The sequence below is a fragment of the Rhinopithecus bieti genome, unplaced genomic scaffold (genome assembly GCF_001698545.2).
Source record: "Rhinopithecus bieti isolate Rb0 unplaced genomic scaffold, ASM169854v2 scaffold_1017, whole genome shotgun sequence".
In the NCBI taxonomy this organism is placed as follows: domain Eukaryota; kingdom Metazoa; phylum Chordata; class Mammalia; order Primates; family Cercopithecidae; genus Rhinopithecus; species Rhinopithecus bieti.
The window spans coordinates 965,956-976,197 of NW_016803657.1; the positions used below are offsets into that span (position 1 = coordinate 965,956).

The 10,242-nt window shown below is 55.3% G+C and overlaps 1 long non-coding RNA gene across 1 annotated transcript; it reads right to left on the minus strand.

Moving 5' to 3' along the window:
• Window positions 1-7,048: 7,048 nt before the first annotated feature.
• On the minus strand, window positions 7,049-10,223 carry LOC108542995 (uncharacterized). The gene is made up of 3 exons (XR_001889421.1): window positions 10,191-10,223; window positions 9,212-9,833; window positions 7,049-7,090 (listed from the first exon to the last, which is right to left on the minus strand). It is a non-coding gene; the product is annotated as an uncharacterized LOC108542995 (long non-coding RNA).
• Between the last annotated feature and the right edge of the window lie 19 nt (window positions 10,224-10,242).

A 10,242-nucleotide genomic window follows, 5' to 3' on the forward strand; every position in this document is an offset into this window, starting at 1 on the left:
ATGTACACATATAACCGCACGGTGCTTTGCAGAGCTGAGACTTACAGGTCTCTGAGCACTTTCAGTAAAAGCTCTAGTTCACCTGCCAGTCTTCTGTGTGTGTGTCTCAGTCCCTGCAGCTCTGGCCCTGCCTTGCCGGGGCTGCTGAGGCCGGGGCTGCCACTGAGTGCAGGGTGCAGGGTTTACCCTAAACTTGTTGGAGGGCCCAGGCCTTTGCCTGACTCCACAGGAAATGGTTAGTATTTGTCACATGAGCAATCGCCTTCTGTGGTGATAACATTAGGGGTCTGTTGTAGGGTGCTGGGGTCCCCCTTGCCCTACACTAATGAAATGGCGACTGTAACCCCATTGTCCCCCACCCTCAGCATCCTGAGAGTACAAGTGAGGGATGGTCTTAGCCTCCCTTGTGTGAGTGCAGGCTGCTGCCGTGCACATGGCCCCTCTGCATTTCCGGGGGCTCTGGAGTGTGTCTTGTGTGTGCAAGAACGAGCTCGCCCAAGTTCTGCTCCAGCTGCCTCTCTCTTGCCTTGGCCTCGCCCTGCAGGACCCCTGCGGCCCTGAACCTCACCATGGGCTCACAGGCTGGGGGCTGGAGGGTAATTCTGTCTCCAATTGTGTGTCACCCTCAGCCACCAGGTCACAGAGCCCAGCCCATCTTCAACAAGCCCAGCTCCTCTGGCCTCTGGCCTAGCCTCTCACTCCCACACCTCAGGAGGAGTCAAACATCGTGCTCAAGGCCACCCTCCTGTCCCCTCTGCTGGGCTAACACCTCCTTCCTCCATCCCCCCAAATTAGAGTCTCTTTGTAGGTCGCTTGGGGTGGTACATGGTGGTCCCCCAGCCCACCTGTCTGCCGACACTCAGTCTCCCTCCCCGCCCTGTGGCCCATCCGCCACATTCCTCTGACTTGCAGCTTCTTCACTCTGCCCTTAAGAACAGAACATGGTGACGCTCCATTTGTAAGGAGACTGGAGGCCAGAACCCCCCCCCCGAGTCTGCCCAGGCACCATTCTTGCTCCTAGAGGTAGGTGTTGGGGTGTCCCTGAGGGCAGGAATATAGTGGGACCCTCTCAGAGGTGGGGTTAGGCCTCCATCTCCTGCTCACCCAACCTGGCCTGCTACCCCTTGGCTCCATGTCCTGTCCCAGAAACACCTCTCTTGCCCTTTGGTCATCATTAAGCAGAATTTCACGATGTCTTCAAGATCCCCCACCCCTGGTGTATGTACCCAGTGTAATGCTGGGATTGCGGATCTGATGACTTCATGACACACGGTGTTAGATGGTGCAGTCCACTGCACACAGGGAGATAATCCCAGTGGGCCTCCGTGCTCACGTGAGCCCTCTGAAAGCAGATCTGGCTGGGCAGTGGTTTACGCCTGTGATCCCAGCACTTTAGGAGACTGAGGGGGTGAGTCACTTGAGCCCAGGAGTTCAAGACTAGCCTGGGCAACATGGCAAAATCCCATCTCTACCAAAAATACAAAATATTAGCTGGGTGTGGTGGCATGCACCTGTAGTCCTGGCTACTCAGGAGGCTAAAGTGGGAGGATCACCTGAGCCAGGGAGCCTGAGGCTGCCGTGAGCTGTGATTGTGCGACTGCACTCCAGCCTGGGGGACACCATGTGAAAAGGAATGTGGGTGACCTCTAGGAGCTGAGAGGGGCCCTAGAAGACCACCAGCAAGGAAACGGGGACCTCAGTCCTACAGATGCAAGGAACCGGATTCTGCCAACAAGAATGAGCTTGGGGACAGATTCCTTCCCCTGCCTCCAGGCGAGAGTGCAGCCTGGCTGCCACCTTCCTTCAGCATCCAACACTCTGAGCACAGAACTCAGTCACGCTGGGTCCTGACTTCTGACCTGCAGAACCAGGAGCTCATAAATGGGGGTGGTTCTAAACCACGAAGTTTGTGGCACTTTGTTGTATAACAATAGAAGGTAGCTATCGCAATAGATTTCTATTTTTGTCGATCCACGAGTCCCTTCACAGGGAACACCTGGCAGCCACTAGACAAGGGGCCAGAGAAGAAAATGGAAGGACCCGAAAGTGACCATGGAGTATCAATCACTGGGAACGATTTCAGAAGGGAATACAGCATCACCTGGCTACACACACACACACACACACACACACACACACACACACACACGGTGGTTCTCAACTGGGTGTGATTTTGCTCCCCAGGGGACATTCTTGGTATCATTATTTTGGGGATTGTTGCTGGCATGTACTAGGCAGAGGACAAGGCTGCTGCTGACCATCCTACAACACACAGGGCACTCCCACAGCAGAGAATTACCCTGCCTGACATGCTACTTGGGAGGCTGAGGCAGGAGAATCGCTTGAACCTGGGAGGCAGAGGTTGCAGTGAGCCGAGATCGCGCTATTGCACTCCAGCCTGGACCATAAGAGCGAAACTCAGAAGGGCAGAAGCTGAGGCATCCTGATGCGCACTCATGCGCACACACACACACACTCACACACGCACATACACACGCGCGCGCACACACTCACACACGCACATACACACACGCGCGCACACACACACTCACACACGCGCGCGCGCACACACACACTCACGCACATACACACGCACGCGCGCGCGTGCACACACACACACTCAGGCACGTGGCTGGCCATTATTGAGAAGTAGTGTATGTAGCATAAAGGCCAAGTGCATGGGCTTTGGAGCAGACTGTTCAGGATCAAATCCTATGGACTGTATGATCTTTCGCAAGGCACTCAAGAGATAACAAAAGCACCTGCCTCCTAGGATGACATGAGTTCGTGTGCACAGAGTGCGTGGAACAAGCGAGTCAGCTTACTCCATGATTACAGAAAGTATCTACGGGGCTATTCCTGCATTGTAGGAACTGGGGCAATTTTTATTTACTTTTCTGTGTTGTCCAAATATATATAATGGATGTACTTGACTTGTTTAATTGGGAGGAAACGGGGAGAAAAAGATGAGGAACATTTTACAAAACAACTGATCTAGACTCTTCAAAAATATCAAGGTCTTGAAAAACAAAGAAAGGCTGAGGATGGTTCTGGATTAAAGAAGACTGAGGAGAGCTGACACCAGATGTGAAGCGTGGTCCTGGCAGATTGGGACAATCAGGGACATTTGAAAGTGGACTGTATGTTAGATAATAACATTGCATCACTGTCACCAGGCCTGAATTTGGTAACTGTATTGTGGTTGCGTAATAAATGTCATTTTTCTTAGGAGACACATGTTGAAATATTTAAGGGTAAAGGGCTAGGACTTATGTAACTTACTCTCCAATGGTTCAGAAAATATGTTTGTGTGTGTATGTGTGTATGTGGGTGCAAGAGAGAGAGAAAAGGGAGCAAATATTATTGCAGGCCGGGCATGGTGGCTCATGCCTGTAATCACAGCACTTTGGGGGTCGAGGCGGGTGGATCACCTGAGGTCAGGAGTTCGAGAAACATGGAGAAACCCCGTCTCTACTAAAAATACAAAAATTAGCCAGGCGTGGTGGCGCATGTCTGTAATCCCAGCTACTCGGGAGGCTGAGGCAGAAGAATCGCTTGAACCTGGGAGGCAGAGGTTGCAGTGAGCCAAGAACGTGCTATTGCACTCTAGCCTGGACAATAAGTGTGAAACTCAGTCTCAAAAAAAAATATATATATATATATGTGTGTGTGTATATATATATACACACACACACAATTGCAAAGTGTTTACTGTCAATGAATCAAAATAAACGGTATGTGGATGTTGTTTGTACTTTTCTTGCAACTTTTCTGAAGCTGTCATCATTGTCAAAAAGAAAAACAGAAAGGCGGCCGGGCACGGTGGCTCACACCTGTAATCTCAGCACTTTGGGAGGCCGAGGCGGGCAGATCCCCTGGGATCAGGAGCTCAAGACCAGCCTGGCCAACATGATGAAACCCCGTCTCTACTAATACAAAAATTAGCTGGGCATGGTGGTGGGTGCCTGTAATCCCAGCTACTCGGGAGGCTGAGGCAGGAGAATCATTTGAACCTAGGAGGCGGAGCTTGCAGTGAGCCGAGATCGAGCCACTGCACTCCAGCCTGGGCAACAGAGTGAGACTCCGTCTCAAAAAAAAAAAAAAAGAAGAAGAAAAAAGAAAAAAAAAAAAATCAAGAAAGGCCTGTACCCAGCTATCCTTTATTAGGCACCATGTGCCCTGGTCCAGTGTTAGGTCCGCCACTCCATGACCTGGCAGTCCCTACTGGAGAAGCACTCTGCAGTTTAATCTGTGCGTTGCAATACTCATTATAACCCCAGCAGTGCTCGTAATAACAGCGCTCATAATAACCCCAAGTGTTCTCTTCACTATACAGCAGTGAACAAGAGTGAAGAAGCTTCGGCTCCAGCAACTGCATGAGACTCAGACACGGCACGGTGATTCTATTTACATTAATAACAAATCCAGACAAAATGCTCCCAGACTGTTTGGGGCAGTGTACAGGGTAGTAAATGCCAGAGAAAGGAGAGGAAGTGATTACCATAACACTCAGAACTGTGCTGACCATGTGCGGGGGGACCTGGAAGGGCACATTTGGGGGCTCTGCAAGGTTACATGGGGACTCATTGTAAATTCTATGAATATACATTATACAGTGATGTTTTATACACAGCACAGCGGGAAGAGTCCCACCAGGGCCACCTTGGGGAAGGCAGTGCGCGCCTGGGATCTGCAACCGTGTGTAGAACGCTGGCACCCAGGCTGTGCCCTCGGCCCAGGACAGTGTCCCGGCCAGGACAGACGCAGTTCTAGACGGCCCGGGGAAGGCGGACCCAGGGGCTGCTCCCCCAGGCCTTAGGGGCAGCGCAGTGGGAAGGGTTGGTCCCGCCCCGCTTGGGAGGGGGTGCCCGGGGCGCTCCCTGGTGGTAGCCACCGGGAGTAAGTCTTGCAGAAGACGAAGCTGTCCTCGCCTGCCCCGCGCCTCGCCTCGGTCCCCTTCCTGCATCTTTGCCCCGGCATCTTCCTCCTCCAGTGCTCACGACCTGTTTCTGGGGTTCACCTCAACAAACGCCGACCTCACACCCACCTCTCCCAGGGAGGCTTTCCTCCTCCCCACCTGGGCCCTCTCTGAAGTTGGTGTACAATCTGCACAACCTCTCAGGGCCTCTGTCATCGTCGCGGTTCATACACGTGTGGTGTGGACGATGGGACAAAGACAATACCACTGAGGCCTCCCACCGCCAGCTCTGTGCTCACCGCCCCACTGTGTCCGGGCTCCCTCCCTAAGCAGCTTTGCTTATGCACAAGGCCAGTCCTTCCGTGTGCATTTTATTAAGTGCCTCCTTTGAGTCTCTGAGGCTATAGGAAAAAAGTCAGTGGCCGCCACTCCTGGGGACTCTCAGGCTGGTGGGGGCAATAGCCCGGTGTGGGTGATGGGGTGTGATGGGGGCGCTAACATCACAGCCACAGAGCATCCAAAGAACCAGTGAGTGGGGTAATGGGGGGTGGGGCGGGGGGCCAGGCAGGGGTCCAGGAGGGAGTGACCCTTGGGCAGGTCTTGAGGAGTTCTGAGAGGGGTTGGAGGTGAAGCCCATGCCAGGGAAATGTGCATGGGCCCAGGGCCTGCTGGGTGAAGAACACAGGTCAGTGGGGTCAAGGAGCCAGGGGGAGGGTGCTGGATCTGCCTTGCTAATGTGTTGGAACAGGTCTCCAATAGCCCTGGCAGGCCTTTGTGGGATCACAGTGCTCTGCAGAGGCAGATGCAGGAGGACCCCCAGGGCAGGGTGGCTGCTGTCTGCACCCCTTTCACCCTAAGCCAGTGCTCTGGGTCTGAGGCCTGACAGCCCCAAGGGGGTTAGAGTCCAGGGCCCCACCATCCAGCCCATGTATCCTGAACACCTACTATGCTGGTGAGTGGGGGAAGCAGCCAGGGAGGATGAGTAAGTCGTGGACCTTGCCCTCAAGGAGTCTGAGACCAGCACAGGATTAGATAAGCACACAGGGTTCCTTAACTCTGCAGGGAATGAGATAAGGGTGGCGGGAGAGGCCCACAAAGTCGGGTGTGGGCAGAGAGGGGAGCAGCGCCTGCACAGTCATGGGACGGTCTACAGGGAGGGGTTGCTGAGCTGGACCGTGGCAGGGGCTGATGAGGGCCCAGGGATTCAGAGCAGCCAGGACAGCGTGAGCAGAGCTGCCTGCGGGAAGGGGAGAGAGACATTGTCTTAGGGGCCAGATGTCTTAGGGGCCAGATGTTTGCCGGCTGCCTACAGTCCCCAGAAGGAGAAGGTCCAACTTGCTCTGTGACTTCAGCAAATGTGCACCCTCTCTGAGCCTGTGTCCTCCCCTCCCAAACAGGTTCATGATGGATGCCAGGAGGACCAGGTCCTGGATGTGCGTGCCCAGCAGAAAGAAAGGGCTCAATAGCCAACGCCTATTATTAAGCAATTTAACATTTATTCCTAGGTCTCTATTTCCCATTTTACAAATTTTATGTTTTAGTACCAGAAACCTTTTTATTCAAATGAAAAATTCCAGCAGGGTACAGTGGCTCATGCCTGTAATCCCAGCAGTTTCAGGGGCTGAGGCAGGAGGACTGCTTGACACCAGGAATTTGAGACCAGCCTAGGTAACATGGTGAATCTCTATGAAAAATACAAAAATTTACCAGGCATGGTGGCACATGCCTGTAGTCTCAGCTATTTGGGAGGCTGAGTTGGGAGGACTGTGTGAGCCCTGGGAGGTGGAGGCTGCAGTGAGCTGTGATTGTACCACTGCACTCCAGCCTGGGTGACAGAGCAAGCAAGACCCTGTCTCAGAAAAAAAAAAAAAAAAAAAAGGAAAATTTCCTCAGAACCCCGTTGTATAAGAAACAGGTGGGGCTGGGCACGGTGGCTTATGCCTGTAATCCCAGCACTCTGGGAGGCCGAGATGGGCAGATCATCTGAGGTCAGGAGTTTGAGACCAGTCAGGCTAACATGGTGAAACCGTCTCTACTAAAAATACAAAAATTAGCTGAGTGTGGTGGTGCGCTCCTGTAATCCCAGCTATTTGGGAGGCTGAGGCAGGAGAATCACTTGAACCCGGGAGGCAGAGGTTGCAGTGAGCCGAGATCACGTCATTGCATTCCAGCCTGGGCAACAGAGCAAGACTCTATCTCAAAACAAACGAACAAACAAAAACCACAAAGAAATAGGTGGAAATGAGGCTGCTGTGGGAGGCGGGACAGGGGTGGGGTCAGCTGTCTTGTCCTTGCTCTTCCTCTACCAGCAGCTGGGGTCCTGGGCCCTCTTAGGAATCCCAGGGGCTGGAGAAGCTGCTCCACCAACCACAGGGCTGTGCTCCAGGGAGATGAGACTAGCAAAGGAGGGGAGAGCAGGAAGCAGATGGGGAGGCTGACTCAGGGCCCTGTCCTGGGTGGGGGGCTCCAGCACAAACACTGGGCCCAGAGCACTCAGCCCCCCTTGGCCACACTGCGTGTCGGTGGGTGCTTCCTCAGGGTGCAAGACAGAGGCTCAGAATCGGTTCAGCAAACACTTACTGAGCACACACCTGGGCTGGGAACTGAGCTCACAGATGGGGAGAGGAGCGAGACACAAACAGAAACCAGGGCCAGGGCTCCGAGACGGCAGTGCTCTGGGCCAGCACAGCGTGGGGTGCCCAGGTGGGGACTTAGAAACTTCAAGAAGGCCTTCTGGAGGCAGCAAATGCTTGGACGGAGCTTGAAAGGGTTAGTGAGCCTGGCAAATCACCTAGGAAGAGTGTTGCAGCCCAAGGGAATCGCATGGGCAAAGCATAGAGGTGCCGCAGGGCAGGCAGGGCAGGGGTGGGACTGAAGCTGTTCAGGCTCATCTCGGGGAATGAGACAGAGGGAGGTGGGACCATGAGTGCTGCACTGGGGTTGCAGGGTCTCCGCTGACTGCTGGACACCCCCGGCCCACCCCTACTCCTGCAGGTCCTGGTGGCTGGCATTGAGGCGAACATACCTGTGACCTATGGAATTGGCAGCCAGAGGGGAGACGAGAGCACTGGCTGTCAATTCATAGGTCAGAGCCCTGTGCACTCGGTCTCAGCAGCCCACCGACAGCCCTCCACCACCCGCCACCATCTGGCCTGGGAGCATCGCCACGGTAGTCCTGGCTGGTCTGCTGGGCAGCACCTGCCTCTCCTTCTTCGTGGGTACCGGCCCTCGCCCCAGATAACAGCAGCCCCACTGGAATCAGTGGGCACTTCCACATGGAGTTGCTGTTACAGGGGGCGGGAGCCAATTGGAGGCCGGGGCTCGGCCTGGCATCCGCCTTGGGCAGGGCTCTGGAGAGTGTCCCACGCCCGCTCACCTGGGCGCCCCAGTCTTCGTGGCTCCAGGTCCATGGTCTTTTCACCGAGGCTTCTTATCATCCGGGGCCACACCTGGCACCCCGTGTGCTGCCAGCACTCCTTCCTGGGCGAAGTCCAGGCTCAACCCCAAATCGGCCTCATAAAGCCGGGAGCGGCTCCGATTTACAACTCCTGGGCAGCCTTTGCCCGCTCTGATGACCCCACGCCCTCTGTCCCCAAGTTATTTTGTTTCCTTGTTTCTTTCCCAACCAGAGCTGGGTCTCAGTTTCAGGTCTGGCCACTGTTGCCTCTGCCCTTTGCCCACCCTCCCTGCTGCAGCCATGGGGCAGAGGGACCACAAGGGACAGCTGGCGCTTGTCAATCCCCAGGGACCTCCCAGTGCCCGATTTCATGAGGATGGCCCCGTATGGGAAGCTGAAGATGAGACTGAGAAGAAGTGTGGGGGGCTGTAGTGGGGGACACAGAAAGAGGGACAGTCAGGCAGAGGGGCTGAGAGAGGAAGAAAAGAGTAAGGCCGCAGATGGTGGTGCACACCTGGAATCCCAGCACTTTGGGAGACCAAGGTGGGAGGATCTCTTGAGCCCAGGAGTGCAAGACCAGCCTGGGCAACACAGTGAGACACCATCTCTACAAAAAATAAAAAACTAGCCCAGTGTGGTGATGCATGCCTGTGGTCCCAACGACTCAAGAGGCCGAGGCCGGGGGATCACTTGAGCCTGGGAGGTCGAGACTCCAGTGAGCTGTGATTGTGCCACTGCACTCCAGCCTCAGTGACAAAGAAAGACCCTGTCTGAAATAAAAATAAGAGGAGTAGGTAGAGAACTGGAAAGGAACAGAGAAAACAAACAGGGACAGTGGATGATGAGGTGTAGGAAGGGGGACGACAGGGAACTGGAAAAGATATAGTTACACAAACCTGCTGCAGAACGTGAGGAACAGGCTTGAGCAGTGGCCCACCTGGAGGGACGCTTAGGACCTCAGTGGCCTGGAAGACAGCAGGGACCTGGGAGCTGGGTGACCTTGAGCAAGTAGCATGACCTCTCTGAACCATTGTCCATATGTCAATCAGGACTTATGAGGCCACCCTGCACGCTGACTTGGACTGGTGGGAAGCATCCGCCCTGGGACCCTTGGGTCTTTCTCTGCTGTGGGAGAGGAAGCAGCTGCTGGCCAGGGTCCCTGAGTGAGCCCAGGGCTCTGGGAGGCAGAGCTTCCTCTTGCAAAGCGCGTTCTCATCCCTCCCAGACAGGTTCCGGTGACAGGTGCCAGTCCTGCAGAGACCCAGCAGGCATTTTGGGAGACTCCAAAGCTTCTGGAGAGAAAGGGGAGCTTTTAGAGTAGACTTGGGCCCTGCCCCCTTTGCCAGTGGTGGATACAGGCCTAGAGAGACAGAGGGGGCCGCCCAAGGTCACAGAGCAGGGCCCCAGGGCCTGTGCTGCCCCAACAGCCTTCCCGAAGTGGCGTCCTCCCTCTCGGGATGCAGTCAGGGTGGGATGGGGGATCCCTGGGCTGGAATCCTGCTGCCTGGGGAGACAGGCCTGCGAAGGAAGACAGTGTAGTTGGTGGCTGGCCCTCCACTCAGCCTGGCGGCCCTTCCCACAGAGGCCTGGGCGAGACCAGCCTCCTGCGGTGTGGTGTCCAAGTGCCCTGGCCTGGCAGTGGCAGCGCCCGATCAGGGAGCCTGGCTCCACAGCTCTGAGCGCTGATGCTAAGGCCCCCTCATCCCACAGTGGAAACTGAGGCACAGAGAGGAAGGAGCTTGTGCCGGCCACCCCATGGCTGTCCAGGCCCCTTTCTTCCTCAGGATTGGCCACCCTTCAGAGAGGTGCCTGGGCTCAGGAGCCTCCTAGGACAGGGAGTGTGGCAGGGGTCCTACCACTCAGGAAGCCTCTTACCTGGGTGCCGGGCTGGCCCTCGGGGCACAAGGAGGAAGTGGGGACGCCCTGG